This window comes from Hylobates moloch, unplaced genomic scaffold (genome assembly GCF_009828535.3).
Source record: "Hylobates moloch isolate HMO894 unplaced genomic scaffold, HMol_V3 SCAFFOLD_4, whole genome shotgun sequence".
NCBI lineage: Eukaryota > Metazoa > Chordata > Mammalia > Primates > Hylobatidae > Hylobates > Hylobates moloch.
The window spans coordinates 44,736,466-44,749,145 of NW_026652279.1; the positions used below are offsets into that span (position 1 = coordinate 44,736,466).

The following is a 12,680-nucleotide window of genomic DNA, read 5'->3' on the forward strand; positions in this document are numbered from 1 at the left end:
GGGACTGTGTAGGCAAGGTATGAGGCCAGTTCCTCGAGGGGCTTTTATTGGCTTTATAAGTCAAGTTTAATTCCTTAAAGGAAAACACACCATTCCAGTCAAAGCCTTGTCAAAATAACCAATTTCTCTAGTTGTGTCCCTTACAAAATAAAACAGAATCTTACTGAACTTATGCAAATAACTATATTGCCATAAGTTAAGAAAACTCACAACTAGTTTCCAAATTCTGGAGAAATCAGGTAGAGAGAAACAAATATGCTCCAAATTTTGTTCACAGGAGTATACTTAATTGCTACAAGCTGTAAATAGCTCAAAAGAAAAGTTTCCTTGCCTCTGAAAAACAAAACAAAGGATCAGCATCATTTTAAGCAAAGCTAAAAAGATTACTTCCGTTTTCTATTGGTTCAGTTAATTCAATTAATTCCTATCTATTTGATATTCATGAATATTCCAGCTCTTCATGAGAGTTCTGAAAGTTGTTTCTTCTGTTCTAATGTTACAATTTCCAAAGTTATTAGAAACCTTCATTTAAGAACACCTGTTAGAGTTCTATAGTTGATTATGATCCACCTTTTCAAGAGGATTAAAACAAGACAACAATTGTCTGTGGATGGCAAAACATCTTAGGACAGCCACAGTCAAAAACACGATTGACAAAGAAATGTGGTTAATTTTGTGGCATAGAATGATTTTATGAAACAATTATAATTATTAAAAACCTACACTAAGTCATTAGAATTATAGGAGTTTCTCATTATTTTAGAACACATACTAATAACATATTTATACAAATATAGCCTAAAGAAAACCAAACAACATTTCATATTTGGTAATGCTTCCTGTATTATTTTCATACCAAATAAGCCAAATGTCACTGTTGCATTAGTGCATTATTGATGTCAAACCCAATTTTTAATAAAACATTATAGACATATTTATCCATTTCAATGTTTAACCATAAGGTGAGATTCTTATAAACCGTTGATAACCCTTTACATTTTTTTTTGTGTGTGAAAGAGCAGATCGGTGCTCGAAGAAAAACCTGCTGTGCTATTATTCCAATGTTTAATTTATGGAAAAACTGAATAATACCCCTCTAACTTTAGCCAATATGTTCACACACAGAATCTCTTACAATTAATTTTTATAAACCTTCCACAACAGTTCAAACCTTCAACTTTATTCCATCTAATTTAAAACAATTCTTTAACCTTTCAGGCAAAAAAATCCACATTCCCATGTCATCTTATAATCTTTTACCAAAAGTACATTTTACTTTTCTTACATACCTTACATGTAAAATTGTTTCTTCAGTAGTCTCAGTTACATATTACATGTTTACTTTTAGTGACTTTTACTTATGGTGAAAACCCTGGTTAGTAAGTAATTTTAATTGTGTACTAGTTGCAGAGCCTAGCCTAGGACACACCAGGCAGAAGTGCAGATTAGAGCTGACTCTACAGCATAACTAAGGGGCGTGGCTAACTCCACATGTTCCCTGGCCTTACCTTACTTAAGCAGGCAAGTTGTACAGTAAGAGTTATAGTGGCATTTTATAAAGCATTTGGGAGGCCTAACAACTTTTGAATTGTACAACATTTCTTGCATAAATTCCCTTTCACAAATCCTTTTATGACTTACACAGACGTCTGAGACATTCTTGGACTTCTTGACTTGCCTTAAACATCCCTCCTTTTAAACAACCAGTCATTTTATTTTAGGACAAGAATTTACCATGCAAGATCCTTTCTTACATAAAATATCTTTCTTTATATTTTTCTTTGTATAGGCAGGGGACATGGCTAATTTCACATGTCCCCAGGCCTTATCTAGAATCTAATGGCTTAAAGGTAGGTAAACTGAACAATTTTTTAAAGTCAGAGAAACAGTTTGACCTTAAAGCATTCCGCAAATTTGATATCTGACCTTAATTTAGACTTAATGTCTACATTTTCAGGACGTTTTATTTTACCAGCAATCTTTAAAACTGTCTTTATTTCCAAAAGATTACTAAAGTCATGTGAAAAAAAAGGCATTAAATTTTCTATTTTTCTGGCAAAATATTTGATTTAAGCACTTATTTTTCTAAGTCAGTTAGAGTTCTTTTATATATAAACACACAACAACATATAAATACACAGACAGACAGAAGATTCAGCACTTGTAGGATTTTTTACTTGCCAGTTTCTTAATTGCATTACTGGCTTCAGGGTCGAGCCCTTGTAAGAACAGGGCCAGAAAAGCATGTGTTTCTAGGGCAAAATAGGCAGCAAATAAGCAGCTGAAGGCAAAGATCCCCAAAATTAAGAGCGCCATTTTATACCGGATACTGGATCCCCAAGAGGAGGGAAACACTACGGGAGAAGACAGTGCACTGCTTTTACTTTGCATTTCATTGCAAGGCAAGCCAAAGCCAATCAGCCCATTTAGTAGTCAGCCCATCCCTCATGGGAGTCTTATCTCTCAGTCGGGGGTGGGGATGGTTCCTTATCTTCCAGGTGGCCAAGAACATGCTTCTCTGATCCAAGGGTGCACAGAGTCAAGTATCCCTCCATAACTACTATTAGCTATCACTTAAAGTATATTTCCTACCTAAGTATTACAAACCAAAGCACTCTCATAATGTGAAGTAATTTCTGATACCCCCAAAACTCAAAGCCATCAGATAACACGATGCAGAACAGAGCCTTTAATTTTGAGAGGGATCTACTTGCTTTTAATTCCTGGGATTTCATGAGGGAAAAAAAGGGGGTTTTTTGTTGTTGTTTTGTTTTTTCCCTAAAGCGGGGTCTGTGGTGCATCCTCTGTTTTTCCCAAGGAGTCCCAGGCTATCAGAAGTTATCTTAGGGACTCTCGTGTGCATTAAGAGTGGCAAGACAAAAAAAAAATGGAGAAAAATCATTCAGTCAACTGAGAAGAAAAAACCTTTTTTCCAGAAAAACAAGTTCCAAGAAGAGAAAAGCATAAAGGCCTTTTAAATATATCTATAGCTTGTTTATCAACTTTTAATTAAGCTGACTTTTAACCATAGTGCTCTTTAAAAAAGAAATCCTTTTAGATCTCTTATTATCCAACTTTAGCCATGCCAAGTGGCCAATGTTTCTAGCTTCTGAACATTACCAAAGGTAACTTCCTAGGTGCTTAGAGAAAGGAAAATTTAAGGCAGTCCATGGAGAAGAGAATAGACAAGGTCATGCAGATATTAAACCAGAAATGACTTACTTCCTAGGTGGGGAATTGAACCCAGACAGCTACTGTGAAAGTGCAAAAATCTTAGCTACTGAGCTGCAGGATGGGGCAGTCCCCATTTTCTTTCCCAGAAGAAGTCTAGAGTAGTTAATTTTGAGCTTGCAAAGCCTTTCAACTATTTAATATGATTTTTAGAGCTAACTACGACATGAAGCCTAAAATTCCTGTTCCCTGGATGGTGGAGACTAAGAGAAAGTACTGCCAAGTGGTTAAAAGGTGAAGCTCCCAAGGACATAAAACAATGTGGAGACTTTATCCAGTTTTTTGTTTGTTTCAGGGACCTGCAGCCAAGTTTGTTACTAATCAGCTTGCTGGGTCATCTTGAAAAGTGGGCTTGCAAGTGTTCTAAGCCTATGTTTTATTCTACATAAAAACAAATTCATAGCACAAAATACAGCAGCTTAAAGCTAGCCCTAGAATTCTTTTTCCCATTAAACAAAACTTTACAGAGGAGATAAACATATATATATATATATATATATATATTTTTTTTTTTTCCCCATTCATTCAACCATTCACACACAGAGAGAAGATAGAAATCTAACTGGTAAGAAATTCTTACCCTTTTGCCAGCATGCCAGGATTCTGAGTTCTCTTTCCCTGACCGGCCCTAGTGATCCAGCTTGTGGCACCATCACCCTGGGGGTCAAGCCGTATCGTAAAGGAAAATTATTTTTTTGTTGTTCTGGCTAGAGCAAAATACATGTGATAAAACATACACATTAGTCACTCTGCTTAGCACCCAATATCAAACTGGCAAGGCTTAAATTTGCCCTCAGATGGGCCCTGTCATCTTTAACCTCCGACTACGAGTTTCAACATGTGGTCTCTAGGCAAGATGGTCACCCTGAGTAACAGAGAAGATAAGAAAAGGGAAAGGAGAGAAGGCAAGTATTGCCTGTGGCAGGGTGGGGAAGGTGAAGGGTATAGGGAGGCCAGAAAAAAGACCCACTCATTGCAGCAACACTGAAGAGTTCAGGTGGCTGCTTCTTGGTAGCAAAGGGATCTTTTTCAGCAGTCTCGTTAGCTCTCATTTTCTGTTTTATGAAGGAAAAAGTTCCCCATGTCCCACGATCCTGTACATGCCTAACCCTGTCACCCGCAGCCATCAGCAAAGAGTGCAACGCAGATTAATTAGCAGTAACCTGTTCTTAGTCAAGAGAGACTTTACCAAGAGGGGCCTCTAACCCCCTAAATCTTACAAGGGACTCTAAACTTCCTAAGTCGGGCCTCTAACCCGAGGTGGGTCATGTGTTATTGCCTTTATTAAGAGGGGCCTCTAACCCACTTTATCTTAGAAGAGACTCTAACTCCCCTAAGTTAGGCCTTTAACCTAATCTCCTTCTTTACCCCAGTATCCCACCACTTACCCAAAGCTGTTCAATCAGTGCTGCAGTCTATGTCTTTTGGGTTGAGGGGTGGGTCTCCTCGGTATTGTCCCTTTTATGCTTCATGAGAAAGATGTTTTGCTTTTTTGTTTGTTTTTTTAGAACAATTCAGCAAAACAAAATTCCTGTTGATTGTTGGACAACATTGTTTCACACATACATCAAACAGGCCAAAAAAAAACCAGCAAATTCATAGACAAAAAAGGAAAAAAAAGAAACCTTTTATCTTTGGCCTTTTTAACCATCTCATACAAACCAGCTACTTATAGTATAGCTAAGTACATACACAAAAAAGTTACTGGAATGCTCGGAATAAGATTGCTTTTCTGTTGTCGTTTTTGCTTTCTTTACAAGGTTTTTTTTTCCTCCTTTGAGATTATAATGAACATGGTCACACCACAGTAAAGTCAGAAGTAGGACAGAGAACACTCCGAAGGATGGTTTGGTCATCCGAGATCTTAAAAATGGCTGACCCTAACAATATGTACAAAAATATAAAATGTAAATAAAAAATACAAACAAATTTCCTTTTTAAAGTACTTTTAAGAAAAAAAGCAGGGCCTTGGAAGTTTTGGTTCTTTTTTCCTCCCCGTTCCAAATTCTCATGGTTTGGGTTGGGTGGTGGAGAGCGCGTGTCATCTGCAGGTGGCACTGCCCACGGTGGGCAGGCGGGCCTCTCTACCTGGAGGTGACCACGTTCAGATTCTGAGACGGGAAGTGGAGGGTGAATAGGTCACGGCGGCCTTTTTTTAAAATTTAACTTTTCCTTTTTTGCTGTCTAGTCATCCTCGTCGGTCTTCTGCTTCTTGGTATTGACATTGTCATCCTCATCATCTTCAGCTGCCCGCTTGCCCATAAGCTGACTCAGCTTCCTCATCTTTATCTTCATCCTCTTCCTCACCATCACCTTCTTCTTCCTTCTCCTCTTCCTCCCCACCTTCTTCCTCTTCTTCGTCTACCTCATTGTCAGCCTCCTGCTCCGCATTTTCCTCATTAGCATTCCCGTTAGCAGGGGCGTTTCTTCCATTTTTCCGCCTCTTCCACAACTTCCTTCTTCTCCTTTAAGTCCTTGGTGGCGATTTCTAAGCTGGTGTCTACGGCTGCGTCTGACATGGTGGTGCAGGCTGGTTATCCGATGCAGGGGATTAAAAAGAAAGCGAGAGTTCAGGGACTCTGGCGATAAAGCTGCCGTAGCCCACGGCGGCTGAGGCGATCAAGGAGGCGGACGAGGAACAATGCAAAGATGGCTTTTCAGAGCAACCAGTGGGGCGAGAAAGATGTTACTGGACCCCACCACTTACCCAAAGTTAGCCTTTGGTTTGGGGGTTTCTGCAGTATAGTTACTTCTGTGGTCACCAGAAAGATGTTACGGGACTCCAACACTTACCCAAAGGTAGCCGTTGGGTCAGGGTTTCTGGACTAGAGTCCCTTCATGGTCGCCAGAAATATGTTACAGGAAAGGGGTCCTGATCCAGACCCTAAGAGAGGGTTCTTGGATCTCGTGCAAGAAAGAATTCAGGGCAAGTCCGCAGTGCAAAGTGAATGCAAGTTTATCAAGAAAGTAAAGGAATAAAAGAATGGCCACTCCATAGACAGGGCAGCCCAGAGGGCTGCTGGTTGTCTTTTTGTTTTTGTTTCTGTTTTTGTTTTGAGACTGAGTTTTGCTCTTGTTGCCCAGGCTGGAGGGCGGTGGCACAATCTTGGTTCACTGCAACCTCTGCCTCTGGGTTCAGGCGATTCTCCTGTCTCAGCCTCCCGAGCAGCTGAGATTACAGGCACACGCCACCACACCTGGCTAAATTTTTGTATTTTTAGTAGAGATGGGGTTTCATCATGTTGGCCAGACTGGTCTCAAACTCTTGGTCTCAGGTGATCCACATGCCTCAGCCTCCCAAAGTGCTGGGATTACAGGCATTGAGCCACTGCACCTGGCCCGGTTGTCCATTTTTATGGTTATTTCTCGATGATGTGCTAAACAAGGGGTAGATTATTCATGCCTCTCCTTTTTAGACCATATAAGGTAACTTCCTGATGTTGCCATGGCATTTGTAAACTGTCATGGTGCTGGTGGGAGTGTAGCAGTAAGGATGACCAGAGGTCACTCTCATGGCCATTTGGTTTTGGCTGTCTCCTTCACTGCAACCTGTTTTATCAGCAAGGTCTTTATGACCTGCACGTTGTGCTGACCTCCTGTCTCATCTTGTGACTTAGAATACTTTAACCGTCTGCGAATGCAACCCAGTAGGTTTCAGCCTCATTTTACCCAGCTTCTATTTAAGATGGAGTTGCTGTGGCTCACATGCCTCGAATATATTCAGTTTGGGGCAGTTATAAATAAAGCTGCTCTATACATCAGAGTAAAGCTTTTGGTGTGAACACAGGTTTTCATTTCATTTGGATACATATCTTGGAGTAGGCCACATAAATTTTTGTTTAGTGAATTAATGAATTGACTAGTATGCAGTGTTTTTTATTTTCCTCTATAAGCTGTTCTGTTTCTTTTCTCAATATGCCACTAATGTAACAAGGCTCTGCCAATGCCTATTTCACACTGAAATCTAGTTTCTGGGATCATTAACCTTGTATTTCCCCGAAAACTTCATTTCAGATGTAAAAATGATGTGACGAGGGGTTCAATTTTTATTTACAAAATTCAAGGGCATAGAGCCCTTAATTCCCAGTTCTGCTTTTTTTGGGCTGAGTGGGTCTGATCTCCCTATGATAAAAGGACAAGGAACTTGGCTCCAGTGCATCTCAGCCTCCAGGAGGCAATTTGACTCCTGAGTTTCTTCCTAGGTTGAGGCTGGCTAATTCTCTCAGATTGTAAGCACTGGTTGCTTCTTATGCCCCCCACTAAATCGACAAGGCAAGAATAGATGATGAATGTTCTGCCTCTTTTGTAAATGTAGAAAGAGGGATAATTTGGTTAGATTACCCCCAAGGGTATCACTGTTACTATGTAAAGTCTCATCAGCTCTAAATAAGAAACCAATATCCACAAATCCATTCCCTTATTAATCACGTATATGGGGCTGTAGCAAGCAAAGCTGGCTAAAATAATTGCTAATTTTTATTCCTTTGAAGCACTTTTTTTTTTTCACCAAGCAGTCCCATAAAGATGTGCTTTAATGCTTTGTGAGTGCATCAAAAGACTTTCATTGAATAGGATTTACACCATGTTAATTTGAAGTAAGATACACATTGTAAATTAAATCTTACACCAGTCCCTTTTTCTGAGTAATCCAGATTCTTTTTATATCATGTTGAGACAGGCCAAACTTTAAAAATGTACCATCAAGATATACTCAGTGATAATAGTCTTCATTTGTGTTCATCACAATTGTGATAATCAGGAAATCAGATAATATATGAGAAAGAGCCCTAATGTTAAGCCTAAACAAAGAACAAACTTTATAAATTTTATCACCGTTACATTCAAACAGCTCAGAGGCTCTTAACTATTTTCAGGTTATAGACCCCTTTGCAAATCTGATGTAAACTATGGATCTATTTCCAGAAAAAAAAAAAAAAAAGTAGCTACACACCCAGGAACAAAATTTTACTTACAGTTTTAGGGAGATGATAAAATAAATGAAGTACATCTTTAAATTCCTTAATGATCCATGTCCAAGTTAAGGACAAAACTTTTATTGCATACACATTCTTGTTTGACATGTAGGAAAAACTATTATTTAAAAGAGTAGATGGATGATCCTTTTCAAAGACAATGAGGAGAGAGAAACCGAATCTAGCATTTGACTGAAAGGATTCATTTTAAAATCACGTGTAAAAGAATAATAAAGAAGAACATTGGAGAAAAAAGGCCCATGGGAACCACAGTTAAGCAGAACCTCTTCACCAGTGCCTACCACAGTGCATATAGAAGAGGCTCAATATATATTTGAGAAGGGAAGGAAGGAAGTAAAGGAAGAAATAAGGAGAGAAGAAAGAAATGAAGCAAAGAAGGAAGGGAGGAAGCAGGAAAGGAAGGAAGCAAGGAAAGAGGGAAGGGGGAAGGAAGGGAGAGAAGCGGGGAAGGCAGGCAGGCAGGCAGGAAGGAAGGGCAGGTGATGTCTTGCAGGTAGGATATGTGTAATAAAAAGGCAGGAGGCGACTACAATAGCATCCTCTGTAAGTGACCCAGGCATGGATTGTATTTCCTTATGAATATGTTGGAAGAACACACTGAAGAATAGAAAAAAAGGTTTCCTGAACACAGCAAGCCGATGTATACAAATCTAGCCCTGAGCTCAGTGTCACTAGATTGACAAGTGGTATGCCTGCTGCAGCTTTAGAGGATGAGGGATGGAACTCATTCCGTCCACCATGATTCCAGTTGCAGATCAGATTTGGTCTACTCCAAAGCAAACTTTTGATAAAGACGTCTCCTTCCATAGAGTAGCTTTCATCCTTTTCTCAATAGTCGTGTTCCTCAGCCTAATGAGGTCTTTTGTTAGGCTGCCATTATCCTTGTACTTGTCTGAGCTTGCATCCCAGAAAAACAATTAAGGTGAAGAAAGGAGTTGCTGCCAAGTAACATTTCCTTGGTTGTCTTCTTCACAGCTTCCTGCCAAACTTCAAACCTCATGCACCCAAAATGCTTTCTTTCAGTTTTTGGAAAGGAATATATAGTCACTGAAGCCATCCAGGTTTGAATTTCAACCCTGGCTCTATCGCCAACTGTGTCACCTTGAACAAAGCTCTTAACTTCTTTGAGTCTCTTAGGATTATTAGGATTCTTGGAGCAGCTGCACATGAGTCAAATGGGTATATTACCAGAGAAGTAATATACTAACTTTCCCATGTGAATGTATCAGCTATACATGTTTATACTTTACAATGGTAGTAGAAAGAGCTAGAGCGAAAGGGATGGGAGGTGTCAAAGGGAAGAAGTAGAGAAAATAAAGAGATGGTAGCATATTAGAGGAAGGTAGTGGGTGCATGGCAGAGTCAGAGTCCAGCAATTCTATTAAAGGAAGGAAATGAAAAGCAAACACTGGTGTCTCCAGTCCATATCATCTCTGCTGCCTGCTCCAGTTTTGTTAACATAATCCTGAATGTCTCCAGGAAATGAATCTGTATAAGAATATGCTTCATATCAAGCAGTATTGGTAGCCTTTTCTTTCTACTCTATTTTTTTCTCTTTGTATTTAGAAGCCCTTGCTTGTTCTTTGGGTAGAAGGAGGAAATACTTAACATTTTTCTAACACATATAATTCATCTTCTTATTTACTACATAAGGCCCTATGCTATTTACTTTTAATACCTCTGCATTCTAATCTTTGGAATCTGTTTAGGCACCTGTCTGCTACAAAGAAATTCCCCTGTGGCTTAATGTCTTTCAACTGTATGAATTTATACTCCTGCATCCATTCAGGTCCAGCAAAACATACATTCATAAAATACTTTGCTGTTTACACAGTATTTTTATATAAATTTTAGTATCAGAGTCTCATGGAAATTAAGATTCAGAAAGGGTTAGTGGTTTGGCCAATGTCACACAACTAGTGAGCTGTTGAACTAAAACCTAGGTTAAGGCTGGTGCAGTGGCTCACACCTCTAATCCGAACATTTGGGGAGGCTGAGACTGGAGAATTGCTTGAGCCCAGGAGTTCAAGACCAGCCTGGGCAACAAAGATCTGTGTCTATGAAAAAATAAAAAATTTAGTTAGGCATGGTGATGTATGCCTATAGTCCCAGCTACTGGGGAGCCTGAGGTGGGAAGATCACTTGAGCCTGGGAGATGGAGGCTGCAGTGAGTCATGATAGTGCTACTGCACTGTAGCCTGGGTGACGGAATGAGACCCTGTCCCCACCAAAATAAATAAATAAATATATAAATAAATAAATAAATAAAATCTAGGTTAGCTAGTCCCATTTCAATGTATAAACACATTTTACATCTCTGATAAGTCAAAGAAAAAATAATGAGTTAATTATATAGATATAAAATGTACATTTAATTATGTATTACTAAATATATAATCACACACATGTAGTCATGTAAGCATGTTTTTTTTCCCCCCGTCCTTGGCATTTCATTAGTTCTCTCAGCATTTTTGTGAGTTTGAATAGCAATTTTCATTTTAGAAATAGAAAAACTGAAACACAGTGAGGTGTTCAGTGAACTGAATATTTCTCTGTCTTTGAAAAAAGTTTAGAATACTAAGGACACATTATTTAAGCATGTTATTCTGGAGCTAGTAACCGCCCTCAGAGAAATCACATATCTCAGTAATTTTGTCTCAGCTTTATAAAAGTCACAACAATGAAAGTGTTTGCAAAATTTATTTGCTGCCATTTTGTTTCAAGATGGCAACTTGAGCTACACACTGTACATAAACTATGAGCATCCATTATTTCCTTTATATAGGTACTGTTCCAGGTGCCAGTGCATATACTACCTTTAGGAAAACATCAAATTCCACAAACTCAAAATAAACCATACTCTACTGATTTACAAATGCATGTGAACTAGATTTAGAAAAGTTTTCCTTTGTGTTAAACAAATAATGTCCAATTATATTCTATAATTTTAAGTACAGAAGTGCTAGTAGCATTTTTCTATACATTCTGTTAAATTATTAGACTTACAATTAAGACGCTGAGAAATGTAAACTCTTACTAAGTGGAAAATCTTCACTGAGCACACATCCCTATTTAGGAGAATCCTTTGTCTCTGCAATAGGTGGTTCCAGCCACAGGGCCTTCCTGCCTTTTCACACAGGCTGACACTGGGGAACACCAAGGCTGGAAACAGGCTTCTTGCTGAAATCTAGTTCCTGTTTCAGGAGAATATCAATCTCTGGGAGAAGACAAAGGAAAAAATAGATTCCAGGGAAGCATTACACACAGGACTGAGGGAGAATATGATCCCCTAAAGTGAAACTAAACCTGTCGTTAGACACTTCTCTGAGAACAGCAACAGCAGTGTAAACAACCCTTCTAGCTTTGAAAACCAGGCCAGAAACACTGGAACTGATCTTCAGGGACTAAAAGAGGTAGTGAGTTGGGTAGGTCTGGGAAGGACCTTTTAGTTGAAAAGATTTTACCCCAGTTTAGTGGTTGAGCTGCCTGTGTCACTAATCTTTGTTGACAGTGCCGCCCTCCAAGTGGGATTCTGTCTTCCGTTGCTCTGCAATTGCTTGTGGTACAGCTGCTCTCCAGCTTTGTCCCTGACCTTGCGTCTTTTTCTCTTCTTCTGGCTGAATAGATGTCATCCTGCTTGTGAAATTGAACAGTTCCTAGTCCAGACCACACTTTCTTTCTCTGATCCTTTTTATTACCCTAGTTTGCTGCATTGACATATTTCAGCATATTCTTCCTTCCCTCACCCATGTCATCAGTCCTTTCCCAGAATTCCTGCCCTTTTTCTTATTTGATGTATACTTTTCCCCCCTACAGCCTCCTAGACTCTATCATGCTGGTATTTCTTCCCTTTCAATGTTGTAATCCCTGTATCCCTAATCTGAGCTTCTCTCCTTCCTCTATAATTTGGGGGAATCAAAACTAGTATTTATATTTTTTATTCTACCCTGAGCCTTAACCATTGATACCCCCCTTCCCAACAATGGTGATACTTACCTCTCTCATTTCTACCCACAGTCCTCATCCTGCTGGGGCTTGGAGCTGTCTAAATAAAGTAGATCTTGGGATGTCCTCATTCCTATCAAGGAATAAGAGAGAGGAATCACCCACCCAAGTTTCAAAATAACAGAGGATGAGAGAAGCAGTCAGGAAAATGTGATCCTGTATATATCCCATGGAGATATTATTGAATGTGAAATTCCTTTCATTTATTCACTCATTTTTTTCAGCAAATGTTTTTTGAGTACTTATTTTACCCCAAGCACTATGTCAGACTCTGAATAAGGGTTAGGAGTATCAGACATTTATGTGTGCCAAGCAATGTGCGAAGCACATTTAACCTTCAAAATAACCCAAGGAAGTAGGTATGATAACCCCCATTTTAAAATAAGGATCTGTGGTCAGTCAAGTTAACAGCTTGCTTAAGTTCACACAGTTGATAAAGTGACTGTGTTA

At 39.1% G+C, this 12,680-nt stretch overlaps 1 pseudogene; it reads right to left on the reverse strand.

The window, feature by feature from the left end:
* Positions 1–5,091: 5,091 nt before the first annotated feature.
* On the reverse strand, positions 5,092–5,750 carry LOC116466919 (prothymosin alpha-like; annotated as a pseudogene).
* Between the last annotated feature and the right edge of the window lie 6,930 nt (positions 5,751–12,680).